The sequence below is a fragment of the Hyla sarda genome, chromosome 1 (assembly GCF_029499605.1).
Source record: "Hyla sarda isolate aHylSar1 chromosome 1, aHylSar1.hap1, whole genome shotgun sequence".
Lineage (NCBI taxonomy): Eukaryota > Metazoa > Chordata > Amphibia > Anura > Hylidae > Hyla > Hyla sarda.
In genome coordinates this window covers 116,786,106-116,807,858 of record NC_079189.1, presented here as the reverse complement: position 1 = coordinate 116,807,858, position 21,753 = coordinate 116,786,106, and the positions used below count along the sequence as shown (strand labels likewise).

The 21,753-nt window shown below is 41.6% G+C and overlaps 1 long non-coding RNA gene across 1 annotated transcript in view; it reads left to right on the top strand.

Moving 5' to 3' along the window:
- LOC130357834 (uncharacterized) overlaps positions 1–21,753 on the top strand; it is a 108,067-nt gene that overhangs the window by 68,139 nt on the left and 18,175 nt on the right. Inside the window, exon 3 of the long non-coding RNA XR_008889290.1 lies at positions 3,209–3,332. This is a non-coding gene — a long non-coding RNA (uncharacterized LOC130357834). The remainder of the gene's footprint in view (positions 1–3,208; positions 3,333–21,753) is intronic.

The following is a 21,753-nucleotide window of genomic DNA, read 5'->3' as shown; positions in this document are numbered from 1 at the left end:
ACTCAGCAACAGCGCATAGCAGAAGTGGGGGGCCGGATTCTGGAACAGCATGTCGCAGTAGCTTCTGGGGGACAGTTTGGTCATAAGCAGGTAGAATTTTCTGACACAATATATTACAAACATACATTGTGTCAGGCAATTCTACCTGCTAATGGCCAAACTGGCCCCCAGAAGCTACAGCCACATGCTGTATCCAGAATTAGGCGTAAGGAACATTTGGGCACAAGTTAAATGAAATCTTTTTTTCCACTATTAACATTTATCTCCATTTTACAAAAATGATAGATCACTGGGCATCACATTGCTGTCCAAAGATCACTAGTATGGGGCCCCAAGTATCATATTTCATTCACCTTCAAGGGCCATCACTTTAATATACTTTTCATGTCTGTGGTTGTGCAGGTGAATAGGAAAACTTGGAGCCCTATGCTAGTGAATGCTGGGGGTCTGACGGTGATGTTCTCAGATATTTTACATTATGTTTATTGTAGAAAATGTAAATATATTAGAACATCAAAATATCTCATGTTAACTAATGTCTTGTTTTGTATTTTACTAGTTATCTCTTGTTTCCGGATATATCTAACCTAGAACGATAGTTTAATATATATCATAAGTACGTTTAATGTTTAACCACAGATCAATCGACTTAGTTCTATTAATGTTACTCACGGTTGGCAATGATGGGAGTAATCTAAGCCTGATAATACTGAATATCACACAGTGTGATTCAAAAAGAAAATCCTATATATGTACCTATACACTTTTAGGCTGGTTGCCTAGATACACATCAATTTATGCACAGCTTTCCAAGGGGATTACCATGATAACATTATCACCGAGTAGTATTTCATGAAACTAGAACGTCTTCATGATTGTCATAACCGGCAAAGGAAATAATATGATTTTATAGCTGATATATCTCCGGCATTAATACTGGTTTTATCTTACTTTGATTTAGAAGCTGGTAGCATATCATGTGGTTTGTAGTCTCTTTGATGTTCTTCCAAGCAATGAATAATTGACCTGTGCAGATTAATCATTGTTTCTGGAGTTAGCAAGCACTGGTCCATCAGTGTATTTCTGGCATCCCACTATTTCCACCAACCTCGCTGGCAAATTACAGTCAGTAGGTGAAAATCCTTGATTATCTCTGGTTGTGGAGAACAAAGTACGAGCAAAAAGATGGCACATTGGGTGCAATAGCAATATTCAATGGATTAAAATCACCAATTAAGATCCCTACTGTCAGAGATCAGTAGAACAAAGTCATCGTTTTCCTGGAGGTTTGGTATGAAGTCTGTAACCCTTTATGGCAATCAATGAAAATGCAGAGTAGTACTGACATGAAGGGAATATGGCATTTCACAATGTCAAAGTCAAAAATAAAATAGGCCAGGTTAAATATACATAAAAGCAACTTACTATCATGGAAGGCTGTTATTTACTGATAGTCGTCTACAATAACTTAGAAATACATTATCAAATTTTAGCAAATGTATTTAGGACTTTATATAGAATATATGATATGAGGACTACTCAACTTTCCTGACTTGTTTGTTCCAGAATATATTTGCATTTCCCCAAAAATATTTCTACAGCATCATTTGTTAGAATTCTGAATTTTAGCTGTTCGTCTGATATTCCTTTGTATTAAATTGATAACTGGACATGGCCTCTTGCCGAAGATTGTGTCCCTGTACAGTGTGGCAGATTGGATAGTATCAGAGAATGTAACAACTAGTATCTCCCAGATGTCAATGTATTCATTCATTTTGAGGAGTAACCGAGGAACAGAACGCATTATTGGAAATGATAATCTAGAAATGTTATATTACATGGAATACAAATATTTACTAATAGTGACATACAGGATCAACAACAGGTCTTCTTTAAAGGAAATCTGTCAGCAGTGTTACCTGTACTAACCTGTCGGTACCCACAGGTAGTACAGGTGACACTGATGACAACGGTACTCACTTTGTCCCGTTCCGTGGCGGGGATCTCTGGTAATCATGTCCATTAGCTCCAGCTTTGGGCACCTGGCTTGGGGTATGGGCAGAACTTAGTTACGTCATCACTGCTGAGAGACCCAGCAGAGAGCAGCAGCGGCTTGGGGCATGGGCGGAGCTTAGTGACATCACCGCTGCTGCTCCCTGCTGGGTCCTGCTGCTAAAGAACAACAGCAGTGACGTCCCTAAGCTCTGCCCGTGCTCCAAGCCGGATGCCCGGAGCTGGAGCTAACAGACAAGATTACCGGAGATACCCGCCACGGAACAGGACAAGGTGAGTACCGTAGTCATCAGTGTCACCTGCACTATCTGTGCCGACAGATTAGTGCAGGTGACACAGATGACAGGTTTCCTTAAAAGTGTGCAGATGTAGCAAAGCTGAGTTTTTCTAATGTAGCTGCACTAAATTTGTGGTTTGGTTTAATAAACTGTGACCGGCTGCAGATATAGCTAGTGATTAATTATTAAGAACAATAATATGGCCACATAGAATTAAGTTCAGCATTGCTACATTGTAAGTGTGGTTTGAACTATAGATAAAGCTCATAGCAGCACTGATAACTGTGTGCGGACCACTTAACCTCTGTAAACTGTGCACTGGTTAGCATATAGGGGCATTTATGGCAAAGTTGTAATTTTTTCCAGCTGTATGGGAAAGGTATTGCACAAGAAAGAAAGAAGAACAAACTCTTCATAGAGAAGGTACAATGGTTTATTACGATTGCTCCCTTCTTGAAGACAGACACCTATACCATACAGTAAGGGATGCTGCTACTTGCTGTATTAGTCCCAGTGATGTGATCACTGGGTGTACTGTATGGGAAAAGCTCTTGAGTTTTATCATTGGAAGAGAGAAACCTGCCCCGTTCTACAATAGAGGGTACATCAAAGGGTCATTATCATGACAGAGGTTTCCCTAATTAGATTGATCTTAGAATTAAAATGACAGCCATGCTTTATTTTTATTGCATGGAATTAAGTATACAAAATAGTTTCCTGTCTCTGAGTGTACAGGTGTTGCAATATATATTTGTGCAACTCTGTATCTTTTTTACATTATAGAGAACGATCAGACAAATCCATCTTGATTTCATGATGTGAGAAAACAGAATGTAGTATATGCCAAACAGGAGGAACACTTTTTATTGCCACTGTACTGTAATTACTGGAATTATCTTTTATTATCTATTTTCTAGGAACAAAGACAAAATAAAAGAAAGGTCTATGTGAGTTCTACCGTTTCATTTCAAATATTTACAAGGCAACATGAACCTCAAAATCAGGAATCATTACCCCCTGCCTGCACCATGCTGTATCTGGGTCAGTTCCACACTTTTCATGCAGGGAGCCTGCACATTACTAATACTTTTCATCCTTTCAAGGTGTAACATTTTATAGTTTGGATCCTGCATTGACTGCTGCTGTTTTAAGCCATCTGGCAATTTTGTTCAACTCCCTGTGTACTTAGTCTATTTCCTAGGATAGTCATTGCTTCCCCCACTGGTTTACTGCTATCCTATCGTCAGCATGGAACGCAATGAAAAGCATTTAAAAATAGTGAACAAAGAAGTCATAGAACTCAAAAGCTTAAAAGAATAAGGCTCAATAATTATTGTCTTCAGAATCCACGCAGTGGCTCTGGATTCCTGTGGGCATCTGGAAGTTGTATCTGTGGTCTAGATAAAGTAGATAGGAAAATGACACATTTGTTTTCTTCATGGGGACAAAATTCTTTGATTAGGGAATAAGCAAAGACAATAAAATATAGGTTTAATGACAGACCATTCTAGCGTAATGTCTACTGAAATTGGCTCTTCATAGGAATGAACTGACAAAATAATCCAGCTGTCAAAATGGGAAGCAAAGAATAAAGACAGATGCTTTACATGTCATCCTCATCCTAAGCTGATTGGTATGTAAGTGACAGCATTGACTCTAAAGACTCTCCCAAGAGCAAAGCAAATGTTACACTTAAAAAAAATGCCATATTTTAATTAATCCATCACATAGCACAGACTAGAGAGAGAAGTCGGAGAGAAGTTAGTTTTTATTGTAGCTATTGTAGCTTGCACTGTTTTTTTTATTTTTTACTTGGGTTCTGACCCCTCATCTTGGGGATTAAGGGATGTCGGACATAACTGGTGAACAAAATGCACAGCATTCATTGCCACTAATATGGAGCACTGCTGTTACAATTGGCTTGCTCATTTTTCCAGGTGCCTGACTTTTTCTTCCTGTCTGCCACTCTGTTCCTGCATCATACTTCTCTCGTCTATAGTTGTGGGCAGTGCCGATTCATGGTCGGTTAAAGGACCATTAAGCTAAAATTGCCTCTGTTTCCAGCCAGCGTCCAAATTCTTTCTAGGGGACCCATCTCCATAATTGTGGAGTCGCAACGTGAGGATTCCCTGGGGAAACATTCACACCCTCTTAAAAACCATTCCCTAGATTAACCCTAAGGGTATGTTGTAATTTGGTACCCCAAGGGTTTGTTGTAGTATTGTAATGTTATGTGTGTGATTGAATGGAAACAAAAATGCAACTGTGCCATTTATTTCTAGGCTACGTTTATAGTGTTCATTGTGTGGTAAAAATTACATGTCAAGTAAATCGGACAATGGTGCAATTTTTTTTTTAGCTTCTACTTAGTGTGTGGTGTGCAGGGCTATGGGCAAAGGTAAACATAAAGGGGCCACAACACTTGCCGGATCACGTGTTCCCTTCTAACAGTAGATTGGCATTGGTGAAGTTAAGTTAACCTCAGACCAATCTGATCTTGATGACCTATAATGATGATAGGCCTCCAAAAATAAGTTCTCAGAAACCCCCAATATGCATACTTTATAAAGCTTCTATACTACATGATCACTGTCTTGGTGTTTATTGTATGCAGAAGCCCAAGAACTACATGTGATGCTTCATGTTCATTATATTAGCTCTGTTCTTAAAGGTCTGAGTTGTAGTAGAGCCTTACATATAATAAATTATAATAAATATTGCACAGGGTACAGAAACAGTAATCTATTTTTTTTAGAGCATTTCATACCTAAATAATGGTATGTAATATTGGTTCCATTCCCATATTTTAATTCTGTTTATGTTCATCGTTTTTCATTTGATTGACAGGGAAATAGACAGTCTAATTAGAATAACCCAATACAACTATGATTTATGGCTATGATTAGTATTTAGCATCAGAAACAAACCAAGGCAGCTGAAAGTAAAACTGCTGGCAGTAACATCAAGTTATGATTCATTTCTCAAATACTTTTGAAGCAGAAAAACAATTTAATAAGACTGAAAACTTTATATCAAGAATACTTTTATTATATTTAGAGTCTTTAAATGTATACATTAAAATGTAAGTGATAGGGGGCGTGGGGAGACGCCGTTGAAGAGAACAGCTCATTGTTAGAGCTCCGGCGCCACGAGGGTCCTGCCTGAGCCCATAAGCCCTGACCACCTGCACCTACATAGGGAAACCCTCTCGGAAGGTCCCCAGATGCACTCCAGACGCTCGGAACCCGCCTTCCAGCCCGGTCCACAGAGGAATCCAGCGGTTCCTATACCCCTGGCCTGCGACTGGGCCTTCTGACTCACCCGCCATTGCTGGTCCCGCCTCCGGCCTGCGTCCGCGCTCGGGGACTCCAGCTGCCTCCCGACTACTTGCTCCTGTGCTGCCACTGCCTCCATTGTCTACTGCAGACTTCCCCGGCTCTCCTCCCGTGGTTCCGGCTGCTGTCTGCGCCTCTGGAGCTGAATGGTCTCCTGCAGGTGAGCGCGGGCTGCCGTAGGGGTCGGTCCTGACACCGCACGCAAGTGGCAGAGGTGTCTCCCCGCCGGCACTATCCTCCTATCCGGCGACCTCTGCTCTCCCCGCTGACCCCGGGCTGCCTCCTGCGGTTCAGGGCTCTGGGGATACAGGGCGTCTGGCTACCCCTCAGACTTCCTGGGCTGCGGTTGTAAGGGGGTTCCTGTCCTCCCCCTCCCCCTATTGGACCAGCCTGCACTCTCTGCTGCCCAGGATCCCTTGACCCCCCGGGTGAACTGTGACCCCACTGTCCTGGACCTCCTTTCCCTCCTCCTCTGTACCCCTGTCCCCTGGGGGGCACCTGGATCCCCCGTGGTCCTCAGTGTGGAAGGGGGATTGCCTTCCCTCCCCGGGGGACTCTGCTGAATTGGTGCTCCCACCGGGCACCCCTCTGGAGTGAGAGGTTTATCTTAATGAGACAGTCCCTCAGTCATGGAGCTAGCATGCTCGGGGGCCCCTGCCCCTACACCGACCCCTTTTGATCTTTCTCAGCTTCTATCTCACTTCCCCTCTAAAGAGGACAATCGCTCCTTGATCTCTGAAATCAAAGAGACCTGTAGAGCAGAAATTGCCTCCATGCGCAAGGATTTACAACATGTCTCTGACCGTGCGGACACTCTGGAGGACTCTCATGATTCTACCAGGGAGTACATAGCTCAACTCCAGTCCACGCTTGCTTCTTAGTCGGAGTTCCTCTGTGACATGCATAACCACCTGGAGGACTTAGACAATAGGGGGAGACAAAATAACATTCGAGTGTGGTGCCTCCCATAAGCTACCCTGGACGAGGACTTGCTGGTAACCTTGGAAGCTATCTTTAACATGCTCCTTGGAGAGTCTCCGCCCATTCCGATTAAATTGGATAGGGCTCATCGGGCTCTCCGCCCTAAACCATCCAATGGACCCCCTTGGGATGTCATCTGCTGCGTTAATGATTTCCAACTCAAGGAAGCTATTATGGTAAAGGTGCAGTACCGGCGGAGCTTCGACTTTGATGGGGCGCCTATTCAATTGTACCAAGATCTCTCCTGGATTACCCTGAGGAAGAGAAGCTTGCTTCAGCCCCTCCTGGCTGTCCTCCGGCAGTACCAAATCCCCTACCGCTGGGGCTTCCCTTTTGCCCTACAAGCCCGCAGGGATGGACGCTCTGCAGTTACACGGGCCTATTCTGACATCCCATCCTTTTGCTCGACCCTGGACATTCCTGCTCCTCAAGTGCTGGATTGGGGCCTCTCCCCTCCTCCCCCGCCCCTCCCACTGGTTTGGCAGCCGGTCCGCAATCGGTGGTCCAGAGGACACAAAAGATCATCTCCTGCCACCAGGCCCCTTGTCCCTCCAGTACCTCCGTGATAAAAAAAACTGTGATGCCCGTGAGATTTCGTCTACTACTGGCAGACTTGCGTCTCTACCTTTGGTTTCCTGTGGCTGTGCTTTGATATTGCATATTGTGATATTGTGATATTGCATTGCTTGTTTTCGCTATGTTTTGCCTTTAGGATTGTATTGCTCATTGTTCCTTTTGTTGCATTTTTCTAGTGGTCACTTATTTTTTGCAGTCTTTGGCATGACCTCATGGGGCGGCTCCTTTTGGGCTAGTCAGTCTGATTCCGGTTATGGTCTCTCATTCCCCCATTGAGGCCTTCCCAAACACGACACTACTCTGTCCTCTAGGGTTCTGACCAACTGCTCGTTTAAACTGTTCATGCATATTGTCTTGGCAGCAAAAACCCTTATTGCAAAACTCTGAAAGCAGACTCTCCCCCCTTCTGAGATGGATTTGGTGGCAAGGATTCGGGAGATTCGCTCCCTTGAATTTCTCACAGCCTCTCTTAATAATACCCTACCCCTCTTTCAGTCGGTGTGGGAGCCATGGGACAGCTTTGTAGACAGACAGCCCCCCTAGATTCTTTCCCAATCGCCCCCCCCCCTTCCCTCTCTTCCCATGTGTCTCTCCCCTTGTTGTTCTTTGTATGTTGTGTTGTTGTTGTCTTTGTTTGTATTGTGATGTTGGGGCTGGTCCCCCTCCCCCTTATTTGGACCTTTGGGGTCTTTTTAGTCACACCCCTGATGATCTCTTTTGGTTTTTGCTTTATTAAGTTATCTGACATTTGCATTGTACTCTTAGCTCACAACTGTTTACCTTGTTGCTCTTTGGATGTGACATATTGTCTTTGTATTTTAAGATTTTGAAAACTTCAATAAATGTTTACAGTAAAAAAAAAATTAAGTGATATTTTATTAGCTTGCGTTACATGTTTTATGTTTGTTGTATGACTACCATGGCTGGTGTTCTTTGTATGACCAGTGTTTCTATGTCTTCTGTTCACTGTTTTGTAAAAACAATTTTTGCAAAAAAAATAAAAAATTGTATGTATTAGTGGAAGTGTACATGTACATATATGGTGTTATTTTGAAAATACTTGAAGAGATTTTTATTTCATATAATATGATGGCATATCGCTAGAATTAATGGGAACAAGATCCCTTTTTTATTTATGAAGTCCTACTTCTGTCTACCTATGTGCATGGATCTGCTAGGATAGTAAGAAACTAAAGTATTAAAGGAAAACTGACAAGAGAGTCACCCACACTAAGCTGAATATATAGGCTTATAGTGTGGCAGACTCTCTTTCAAACAAGGTATCACACAACCAAATCCGCCAAGCAGTTGCCAAGTTATAAAGTGAAATATAGATATGCCAATGCAGAAAAGCTAGCAGTGGTGCATTCCCATTACCGTTTTAGAAACGATTGTGGGCCGTCCCACCCGCCCCATTATTATTATTTACTTCTTCTTATGGTGATGTTGCCTTCAGTAGCCTCGTCACTGCTTCTGCTGCTGCACCAGTGCTGGTGAATCGCTAGGAAATCCAGGTGTAGCGATTTAACCTCACAGCCGCAGATGCTGGAGCAGTGACACATCCCCTGCTCTACTGCTCAGAGCGACATCACTAGACAAAGTAGTGAATAATAATGAAGGGGCAGGAGGGATGAGCAATGGGAATTTCCCCTCCCTCCCCCCCCCCCCTATTGCTACTTTCTCTGCATTAGCATATCTTTATTTTACTATATAACTCTGCAATGGCTTGACGGATTCAGGTAAGTGATACCTCGTTTTCAAGTGGGTCACCCACACTATAAGCCTTATATATTCAGCTTTTTGCGGCTGACCCTCTTTTTCACTTGCCCTTTAATTTATTCCAAACTAACACTGATCTATGTACAGGACAGGAGATAAGTGTCTGAGCGCTGGAGGTCAATACGCTGGGACCTCCGCAAAGAGGGCCGACACTCTGTTCATTGTCTACAATGCTAACGGAGATAGCCAAGTGTTCTACTGGGTTATTTCTGGCAGCTCTTTAGACAATAAATGGAGCAGTGGTGCTCCTGTGTGACTCAGCTCCATTCTAAGATGACATTTGAATGCACATTCTCAAGATCGTGGGCATGCCTAGCGGGAAGCCCCCCCCCCCAATCAAGTACTTATCCCTTATTGTATGAATAGGGGGTAAATGTTGTAACTTGTAAAATACTCTTTATATAAGTACTAACTATAATAAAAAATATTTTCAAATTTCATTGTGGCTACATAGATTTTTGATTCAACATCTCTGAGGGATTTTCTATAAACTGTCTACTGACTTCAACCACAGCACTGCCACTCTGGAGGGGCATCATAATTTCCAGTGATAAAAGTGTTTTTTTTTTTTCTTTTCTTTGAAATATATTAGTTGGTAGCCCTTTTTTTTTTTTTTTTTTTTAAATATACTTGTACAGGGTCCTTCCTGTTTATAAACTGTATACAATGTAATGTGATATCACCATGAAAGAATTAACTATGGACGCAGCAGAGTGGCGAGATATCCATGGGCAGTACATTCTCACATGAAGATTGGAAACTGAAAAGGTTGGGTATTGTCAGAGCTAAGCAGAGAATAAACAAAAAATGGATATTGTGCCTTTAAAGAAGTATTGACTGCATATTATTTGGATATATGATCTTGTTTAAAATAAAATGTGTTAAAATAATTTAAATTTAACCCACATATAATAGGAAATCATTGAAGAATGTAAACCCAATTATTTTACAGAATATTTACTTATAACTAAACCAATCGAACTAAATTACTTTAGCTATTAAACTAGATTAAATGGAAACAGAATACATGAAGTGTGTTATAGATTTTTTCACATTTGTCACAGCTTTGTTCAGCATTATTATTCGTACTTTTTGATAATGAGGATGTGACTCATAATCCAATTATTACACTACAATGCTTCTTAGAAGTAACTGTTTCTTGAAGTTTCCTAAATATATATATTAAATGACTGGCTACAAATCTTGGGAGGGGTTCCAGTCATATTTTTCTATTATTACTTACAGTGCAATTTGAAGCTTTTTAGGTTTGGAATATCTTTAGTAACATTGAGAAATGCATACTCTAGAACAGGTTTCCTAAACCTGTGGCATTTCCAGCTGCTGAAAATTGGTCAGGAGATGATGGGAATTTTAGTTTTACAACAGATGGCCACAGGTTGGAGAACAGTGTTTTAGAAACATACAAGCTTCATATACAGGGTGGGCCATTTATATGTATACACCTTAATAAAATGGGAATGGTTGGTGATATTAACTTCCTGTTTGTGGCACATTAGTATATGTGAGGGGGGAAACTTTTCAAGATGGGTGGTGACCATGGCGGCCATTTTGAAGTTGGCCATTTTGAAACCAACTTTTGTTTTTTCAATAGGAAGAGGGTCATGTGACACATTGGGACTTATTGGGAATTTCCCAAGAGAAACAATGATGTGCTTGGTTTTAACATAACTTTATTATTTCATGAGTTATTTACAAGTTTCTGACCACTTATAAAATGTGTACAATGTGCTGCCCATCTTGTTGGATTGTCAATGCAACCCTCTTCTACCACTCTTCACACACTGATAGCAACACCGCAGGAGAAATGCTAGCACAGGCTTCCAGTATGCGTAGTTTCAGGTGCTGCACATCTCGTATATTCACAGCATAGACAATTGCCTTCAGATGACCCCAAAGAATAAAGTCTAAGGGGGTCAGATTGGGAGACCTTGGGGGCCATTCAACTGGCCCACGATGACCAATCCACTTTCCAGGAAACTGTTCATCTAGGAATGCTCGGACCTGACATCCATAATGTGGTGGTGCACCATCTTGCTGGAAAAACTCAGGGAATGTTCCAGCTTCAGTACAGAAAGAGGGAAACACATCATCATGTAGCAATTTCACATATCCAGTGGCCTTGAGATTTCCATCGATGAAGAATGGCCCCACTATCTTTGTACCCCATATACCACACCATACCATCAATTTTTGTATTCCAACAGTCTTGGAGGGATCGATCTAATGTGGGTTAGTGTCAGACCAATAGCGGTGGTTTTGTTTGTTAACTTCACCATTTGCCTCATCACTGAACAAAATCTTCTGCGTAAACTGAGGGTCCTGTTCCAATTTTTGTTTTGCCCATTCTGCAGCACCTGAAACTACGGATACTGGAAGCCTGTGCTAGCATTTCTCCTGCGGTGTTGCTATCAGTGTGTGAAGAGTGCATTGACAATCCAACACGATGGGCAGCACATTGTACACATTTTATAAGTGATCAGAAACTTGTAAATAACTCATGAAAGAATAAAGTTATGTTAAAACCAAGCACATCATTGTTTTTCTTGTGAAATCCGCAATAAGTTTGATGTGTCACATGACCCTCTTCCTATTGAAAAAACAAAAGTTGGATTCAATATGGCCACCTTCAAAATGGCCGCCATGGTCACCACCCATCTTGAAAAGTTTCCCCCCTCACATATACTAATGTGCCACAAACAGGAAGTTAATATCACCAACCATTCCCATTTTTAAGGTGTATCCATGTAAATGGCCCACCCTGTATACAGTAAAAAGAATATTCTACCTCAACTTCTAGACTATTATGTAGCCTGAAGCCTCACTAAAATGATCCTCAGTGCTTATAAATTTTCCTAACATGTTACCTGCAAGTTATGGGTCTACCAGCTCAAGATGATCCCAAGGTAAATCAAGGCTTTCCTGTTATGTATGACCACCTATATAAGGCACAGTGCAGCTGTCACCTGTGTAAATATCAATGCACAACAGAGCTGCAGTGTGATCTACCCCTCCTCCCTCCCTTTAGCTTCTCATCAACAGCTAATGTAACACATTCATATCTGTTGCTGTGTTTTTTTGTATTTCTTTTCTCACAGCACCTTACATACTGTAAGACTCATGGCAATAGGCTGTAACACAGTAGTGGACCCGCTGGACCTGTGTGGTAGATGATGTGGGCCGTGCCAGGGAGTGGAGTCTAAGGTGCCACTGATTTTCACCAGAGCCCACTGCAAAGCTGGATGGACTTGCTGCGGCAGGCTATACCCAGGTCGCTACCCCTGGCATGACTCGACCACACAGGCGGCTGAGGAGATACAAGCCACAAGAGGAATCCGGCAAGTCGTGGTCAGGACAGCAGAAGGTCAGCGCAGGCAGCACAGGTGCTAGGTCAGGTCACAGAACAGACGTAACAGAAACACGGCAAGGCTTGACAAAAAATAGCTTTATCTAAGGCACAATGGCAAACAAAGATCCGGCAGTGAGTGGGAGGAAGTGCATAAACTTATTACAAAGGTGCAGGAGATAATTACGGGTGCACTGGCCCTTCAAATATTAGAGCTCCAACTCCAGTCCCGCATTGCGAATCCCAGCCCCAACGCATAGCACTGTGATGTGAGTTTTCATCCCCAATGACATAGTTAAATTTCATGGCAAAGCAGTAAGGATTGAGTGTGGTGCTATAATTGGCTAGGCATCTAGGGGGGGGGGGGGGGCTTGTGTAACTAGGGCCTGTGATTGGCTACAGTATCTTTTTTTTTTTTTTTTTACTTATGTACGCCAAATTTACCAAAACACACTTTAATACATTTTGCACAAATTAACTTTGACTTTGATTTTTTTTTTGAATCAGATTCACAGACTGGGAAGGAGTGTTACCCAGCAGGCGTGACGTCATCTAAAACCATTCAGGGGAGACCTATCTCCCTCACTTTGCTACACACAACTCAGAGCAGTTCAGTGTGTGAGATGAGCTCTGTTTTGATAAGGCTGCCACACACCCCTCAGCATTTCCATTTCCAGGCTGTGGAAACTTGTGTCCTCTGAATGCAGAGCAGAGGGAGGGGAGATGAGAAGCCGTGTACGTCCTATCTCCCCTGCTCTGCCTTCTTTCTCCCCATGCAAACCTGCATCCTCTGCTTTTGCTCCACACAGCTCTAAGCTTTGGAGAGCTGATGGGAGGAGCGGACGCAAGTCTGCACGGGGCACACGTTTCTACCTCACACCGCCGCTAATAGCCAGCATGCGGCGATCGCCGTTGCTGGCTATTAACCCTTTAGATCGCAGCTGTCAAAGCTGACATCTAAAGGGACATGTGAATGCTACCTGGTGGGCTAGTGGGCTGGATCGCCCCCCCCCCCCCGCAGCGTGATTGCATGGGGGGGCGATCCACTATAGAGGTAGCCGGAGGGCTTACTTCTGTTCCCTGCTGTCCCGCGGCTCTGTCATTGATAGATCCTGACTGGACCAGGCTCTATCAAGGGATCGCAGAGCACACGGATCATTGGAGTTCAGTAGAACTCTATTCATCTCTATGAGGAATCTAATGATTCCTCCTAAAAGTCTTATAAAGTGTAAAAAGACACACATTAAGCCCTTTTTATGTAAAGTTCAAATCACCCCCTTTTCCTATATAAAAACATGCAAACATAATAAAAATAAACATATTTGTTCTCGCTTTGTGCGCAAATGTACGACCCATTAAAATATAACATTATGTATCCCGTATGGTAAATGTAAAAAAAAATACCAAACCACAGAATTGCAATTTTTATAATATCCCCAGAAAAAAAAGTTAAAAAGCGATTAAAAAGTCAGATCGTTACCAAAATGCTACCGAAAAACAGATTATGGCACAAAAAATTAGCCCTCGTACAGCCTGGAATGCGAGAGTAAAAGAAAAGCTACATTTCAATTTCACTTCACCTAATGTATATATGTATATATATATATATATATATATATATATATATATATATATCTATCTATATATATATATATATATAATATATTTTTTGGTCCAGAGGAATATGTTATTGAAAAATTAAAAAGGCATCATTGTAGTAGGTAGTTATGGCTATTATAGGGCGAGGAGGAAAAAAATTAGAGCATAAAAGCAAAAGTTGGCCCGGACAAGTGGATCGCCATGAGGGACAAGTAGATTTTGCTCCATTTTAGTCCCGTGGACAAGTAGTTTTTCATAAAATTTCCACACCCCTGAAATATAAATCAGATAAGAAAATATTTTAAAATATAAAATGTAAGAACCTTACGGTTTCTGTAAAATTACTTTGCTTGTACCTAATCTCAACTTTTCTATTTAATTATTTATTTATGAATAATTTTGTGACTCAAAAGAAAACTCTTATAATAGAAAAGCTTTATTTTGTGATGCTCTTAAAAATTATTTGATATAAGATGTAAATAATTATTCACTTTTTTTTTACATAAATTATTATATTATTCCCTTCACAAGATTGAGAGTAATTCCCTGTTTCCACAAGAATAATACAAATGAGAACCAACAGGGAGATCTAATTGTTCACTGCTGCCCTAAAGGCACATCCAGCTATATACAGGAGTCTGTATTTTGTGAACGGTACTGCAATATCCATGTGAGCAGTCTACTTCCTAGAAGACACATATAATTTGACGGATTTTTTGTAAGGGGTACACATGCCTTTAGAACAGTGTTATAACCAAAGTATATCAACATAAAACCTTTATTTTTCAAAATACTTGATGATTATAATTAGGGATGAGCGAATTTCTGAAAAATTTGATTTGCCAAATTTTCAGAAAAAATTTGGTTCAGACCTCATTTATTCACGGCGAATCGGTATTAAAAACGGCTATTTCTGGCCTACAGAGAGGCTCGATAGGGGTGTAGAACACTTTGCCTTGTCCTAACACGCTTAGGGAGTGTGCTGTGTTAGTGAAATAATACTGTTATTCAATATGACATGCAGATTACAGGCATTGCTATTAGAATAACTGCCACAGAACATCTGGATGTGGCAAGATTTTTTATGTAATTTTTATCCAATTTAATTAGATTTTTTTAAACTTGTTCCAGCCCCTGCCTCTCACCGCCCCCCTGACTGTGAAAGTCTGAATGTTTCATTTAATCAGTTATGGTTCATTGTTATCGCTCCAAGCTGTTTCATTGGATTCTTTTGATAATTTCACATGTTATATGACGTCGCAAACCATAGGGCCTCAGTCTTGAAAAGATTACATCATTTTTTTCAAATTTATATTAGATTCCCAAGTTTAATGTTCCGGTGTTTACTTTCAACTAATACTGTATGACCACAAAATCCAGTCTAACAAGGAGTCACATGGCTGCACAATAACAGAGCCGAGATGAGGAGACCAGAATCTGGCAGAATGACACAACCTGGAATTGACAGCAACAAGAGGAGACAATAGGGCTTCACAATCCCTAAGATTAAAAAATGAATTAGCAAATTTAAATTGAAGACTTATGGTAGCTAGTATTACCATAATTTTTTTTAGGTAATGTCCCAGGTCCATCAGCATAAGTAAACCATGTAGTGGCTGAATGACACAGCCTGGAGCTGGTGGCAGCATGATGAAACAATAGGGTTTTACAATCCCTAAGATTAAAAGATTAATTTTCTAATTTAAATTGAAGATTTATGGTGGCTAGTGCTACCATAAAATTTTTTAGATAATGTCCCAGGCCCAGCAGCATCAGTAAACCATATAGTGGCTTAATGACACAGCCTAGAGCTGGCAGCAGCATGAGGAAACAATAGGGCTTCACAATCCCTAAGATTAAAAGATGAATTTTCAAATTTAAATTGAAGATTTATGGTAGCTAGTGCTACCATAAAATTTTTTAGGTAATGTCCCAGGCCCATAGAAAATGATACGATAAAGAAATGATATGCCCAGTCCTCAAGGATAGTGAAAAGGAAAAAAGAAGAAAATAGCAGAGGGAAAAAGATTAGAAGTAAAAAGAATAGAGAATAGTAGTTGGCAGATAAGAAATGGAATAGATATAATAACTCAAATAGTTATGATAGTTGAAATATAAATAAAAATAAAAAATTATAATAATAATACCTGCAGAATAAATAGCTTAAAAAATGATATATATTTATTAAATGAGAATAGTACTGAAACACCTGGGAAGGGCCCTTGCCCAGGTATTAGACAATAGTGCTTTATAAAAAAAAATGGATAAAAATAATTGTCAACCTATATAAAAAATGGAATGTTCATAGAAAATAGTAGATGAATAGTCTCAGTATCAGCCAATATCCAGAATCAGTGTGGTGATTGTAATCTGATTTAGTAGCCACAAGGATTAGAACTGTTCATCACATACAGCTAGTGTGCTGTAATAGCAGCAAAGTGAAAGTGAAATGTCTATTAAATGTAGCAGATGAGCGATACAGTTGTAACAGTTGTAACATTCACTTGAATTGTAACATTCACTTAGATAAAAGAGAGCCGGTTACTATGAATGTAGATGGTAACAATGTAAGAACGCTCAGAGTGGTACCTTTGTCCCAGGCCCAACAGCATTAGTAAACCATATAGTGGCTGAATGACACAGCTTGGAGGTGGCGGAAGCATGAAAAGACCATATAGTGGCTGAATGGCCCAGCCTGGAGTTGGTGGCAGCATGAGTAGAACATATAGTGGCTGAATGGCACAGCCTGGAGTTGGCAGCAGCATAAGGAGACCATATAGTGGCTGAATGGCCCAGCCTGGAGTTGGTGGCAGCATGAGGAGAACACATAGTGGCTGAATGACACAGCGTGGAGGTGACAGCAGCATGAGGAGCCCATAAAGTGGCTGAATGGCACAGCCTGGAGGTGGTGGAAGCATGAGGAGACCATATAGAGGCTGAATGGTGCAGCCTGGGGTTGACGGCAGCATGAGGAGAACACTTAGTGGCTGAATGACACAGCCTGGAGTTGGCGGCAGCATGAGGAGAACATATAGTGGCTGAATGGCACCCCATGGAGGTGGCGGCAGCATGAGGAGAACATATGATGGCAGAATGAGACAGCCTGGAGATGGCTGGAGTGATGTGGTGTGGTGTGGTGGGTGGCAATACCAGTACCTGGTGACGCAGGTGGGTGAAAAAAGGTCTGATGCGGAGGAATGTTTGTAACTGGGGAGCAGTGCCTTAAATCTGTTTGGCACTATACATATTTGGGAAGTGTTGGTGTGGCACCATGGTCATGCACTCTGATGCATCAGGCATTGGTGGTTGGAAATCCTGGCTGATCCATTCCGGATTCATCTTCACAAAGGTCAGTCTCTCCACATTTTTTGTAGACAGACGAGTTCTCCTTGGGGTGACTATGGGATACGGTGGAGGATGAGGAGGAGGAGTCGCACACTTCGCAGGACCAGTTCTGAGAGCGTGGAGGCTAAAGCAGCGTGACCTGTCCAAGTTGCCGTTGTGGCTGTGCAGGAACCACATTCACCCAGTGGCCCATAAAGGACATGTATTGTCCCTGACCATAGTTACAGCTCCACACGTCGGCGCTGCTGTGCACTTTGGTACACTTTGGTAGAGTGGGGTGGTGGGTGTTAATACCAGTACCCGGTGACGAAGGTGGGTGAAAGAAGGAGAACTTGGCTTCAGATATGTGGCATCAGGCGAGTGGCAGAATCAGAATAGTAGCTGAGGCAGGTAGGTAAAAGAAAACGGTCTTTTTTGTCAAAGTTTTTGTGTGCACAAGTAAGTATTGAATATATGCATTAAGTAAAACTTAACGTTTAACACTATTCTTAGGATAAAATATATGGACCCAAATTATTATTTTTTTAAATCTAACAAAGGGGAAGGTGTGCAAAAAACACCATGTGCCACCTACACCATATGTTGTTTCCTTCCATTTTTTAGAGGTATTTGCATAGCATCAATACTTGGTGGTGTAGGTGGCACATGGTGTTTTTTGCACACCTTTCCTTTTGTTAGATTTAAAAAAAAATTGTGGTTCATATATTTTATCCTAAGAAAAGTTAAGTTTTAGCTAATGCATTTCCTCAATACTTGCTTGTGGTCTAATGCAGAGGAATTTCTCTAACTGGGGACCAGCACCTTAATTATGTTTTGCAGTATCCATGGCAGCACAATGAGAGAGCTTGGAGGTGGAAGCATCAGCAGGAGGAAACCATATTGCGGCACAATGACAGAGCCTGGAGGGGGCAGCATCAGCATGAGGAGACCATAGAGCAGCACAATGCTGAGCTTGGAGGTGGCAGCAGCAGCATGAGGGCCATGCCAACTGAGGGTTGAGTCTGAGGAACCGACCATCTGTTGACTGGGGGTGTCGGATGTCACTTGGGATGAAGTGGATGGCCGAGTGAACCAATCAATCATGGCTGCTGGGTTGCTAGTTGATCCACGACTGCTAGCTGACACTGGGAGCTCAGACCTCCCGCTGCGACTCCTGCTGCCACACGCCCCTACTCTGCTGTGACCTCTGTCTGCGCCTGATGAATTTAGGCCTCTGCTGCGACTTCTGCCTGCGCCTGAGGAATTTCGGGCTCTGCCAATCCTCTGTGCATGTCCTGGCACTTCTCTGCCTGACATACTAATTGCGTATATGAGGGGGGTACAATATGCTTCACTATGCTTAACCCCTTAATGACCACGGACGTAACTGTACGTCCTGGTTTGGCGATACTTCACACACCAGGAAATACATTTACATCCTGTGTATGACCACGAGTATCGGAACGGTGCTCGTGTCCTACAAGGCAGGTTCCAGCTGCTAGCAGCAGTCGGGGACCCGCCGGTAATGACCAACATCCGCGATCGCGCAAATGTCCGCAATTAACCCCTCAGATGCCGTGATCAATACAGATCACGGCATCTGCGGCACTTTCAATGGATGATCAGATCACCTGCAGCGCTGCCGCGGCGATCCGATCATCCAGCATTGCGGCCGGAGATCCTCTCACCTGGCTCCGGCCGTCTCTCGGGCTCTTCTGCTCTGGTCTGAGATCGAGCAGACCAGAGCAGAAGATTACCGATAATACTGATCGGTGCCATGTCCTATGCATAGCATTGAACAGTATTAGCAATCAAATGATTGCGATAGATTTTCCCCTATGGGGACATAAAAAGTGTAAAAAAAAGTTGAAAATTTTAAAAATAAAAAGTAAAAAAAAGTGAAAAATCCCCTCCCCAATATAAATGAAAATTGTCAGTTTTTCCCATTTTACCCCCAAAAAGTGTAATTTTTTTAATAAACATATTTGGTATCGCCGCGTGCGTAAATGACCGAACTATCAAAATAGAATGTTAATGATCCCGTACGGTGAATGGCGTAAACGTAGAAAATAAAAAAAGTCAAAAATGCTGCTTTTTTGTCACATTTTATTCAAAAAAATTTATAAAAAATTATCTAAAAGTTTTATATATTTAAATGTGATATCGATAAAAAGTTCAGATGACGGCGCAAAAAAATGAGCCTTCATACCGCCCTATATACGGAAAAATGAAAAAGTTATAGGTGGTCAAAATAGGGCGATTTTAGATTACTGATTTTGTACAAAAAAAATTAGATTTTTTTTAAGCGGTACAAAAATATAAAAGTATCTAGCCATGGGTATCATTTTAATCGTATTGACCCACAGAATAAAGAACATATGTCATTTTTACCGTAAAGCATACAGTGTGAAAACAAGACCCTCCAAAATGTGCAAAATTGTGGTTTTCATTAAAATTTCCTCCCTGAAATTTTTTTTTTTAGGGGTTCGCCATACATTTTATGGTAAAATGAGAGGTTTCATTACAAAGTACAATTGGTCACGCAAAAAACAAGGCCTTATATGGGTCTGGTAGAAGGCAAGGAGGAAAAAACAAAAACGCTAAAATAAAATTGTCCTGGTCATTAAGGTTAAAATGGGCTTGGTTCTTAAGGGGTTAAAACAGAATTTAAACAGTGTCTAGAACAGCAGCAGCTGTTTACTTTTGGCTGGCCTTTCACAGTATCTAGGCCCTTGAGAGTTTAACAGGTACAAAATAGTACACTAATTAGATGTAGGTATGTGGTATGCACTTATGAGGGCAGAAAAATGCACTACAGTACACTTAAAAAAGTATTGGAGTAAAACGCCAGCTGCTGATTACTTTTACCTGGCCATCCACAATATCTAGGCCCTTGACAGGTTAACAGATACAAAATAGTACATTACTTAGATGTAGGTATGTGGTATGCACTTATGAGGGCAAAAAAATGCTGTACAGTATGCTTAAATTTTTTTTGAATAAAACACCAGCTGGTGATTACTTTTGCATGGCCTTTCACAGTATTTAGGCCCTTGACAGATTAACATGTACAAAATAGTACACTACTTAGTTGTAGGTATGTGGTATGCACTTATGAGGGTAGGACAATGCGCTACAGAACGCCTAAAAAAGTATTGGAGTAAAACACCAGCCGGTGATTACTTTTGCCTGGACTTTCACAGTATGTAGGCCCTTGTCATATTAACAGGTACAAAATAGTACACTACTTAGATGTAGGTATGTGGTATGCACTCATGAGGGGAGGACAATGCACATTACTTAAAAAAGTATTGGAGTAAAACACCTGCCGGTGATTACTTTTGCCTGGACTTTCACAGCATCTAGGCCCTTGACAGATTAACAGGTGTAAAATAGTACACTAATTAGATGTAGGTATGTAGTATGCACTGATGAGGGCAGAAAAATGCACTACAGTACGCTTAAAAAAACACCAGCAGTCCACATGTGTACTAAACCCAAAATTGCACTCACTCAAAGACTATTAGCAATGGACTTCTGATTATGTATTATACCATCTACACACTAGTATAACCAGCAAACCATTTGTTGTGGAACAAAGACACAGAGTTGCGCTAAAAATATATTCCTCCCTCCTCTGCTAAAGTTTCTAAACACACAACTCTCTGCCCCTCTCTGTAATACAATGCTGTAGAAAGTGAATGGGAGGTAGAGCGCTGCAGTAAAAAACTATTTAGGTGAAAACGCACTGCTGTCTGTCCACCAGAACACTGACGTGACTAGGAGGTGAAACGCTGCTGGAAAAAGCTTTTCTGTGTAACACACAAATCGCTGCCTGCCCTTATCTCTCTGCAGTGAAAGGATGAAGTTGCTAGCCGGAATATGGCTGACAATTAAAAAGGTCTGTGACACCACAGGGGTGACTGGCTGCTGATTGGCTGCATCCTGCATGTGATTCATGGTCATCCCGCCTACCCTTGTTCCCGCCTTCCCAGGATTCCTTGCCCCATGTCCTCACATGTGGATCTGCCATTTTAGATGCCCTGGAGCCTGGACCGCACTAAATGAAGTTTAATGAAGCGATTTGCACAATAGAATTGCCGTGATATTCGCATTCGTTGCGATTCAAATTTTTCACGAAATTCGTAACGAATTCGGATTTGTCATATTTGATTTGCTCATCTATAATTATAATTAGAGAACAGCAATGACTGTAGCACAGAGAAAGATTCTAGTAAATTTAAGTACATTTTCTGAAAGTTACAACACTCACCAATCAGTAGGACGTGTGCAGGCCTTTGCTTTGAATGACTTCAGCACATCTGCGCCCCCCACAGGACATCATTAGTCCCTCAAACTGCTACGGTATGATTTTACTCCACTCTTCATCCAGTCTCTTCCACAGTTCTGTTACTGTTGTGGGTTTCTTGGCCATAACTTTGTCACCAAGGATTTTTCAGAGGTTTTCTATTGGGTTTAGATCAGGACTCTGGGCTGGCCATTT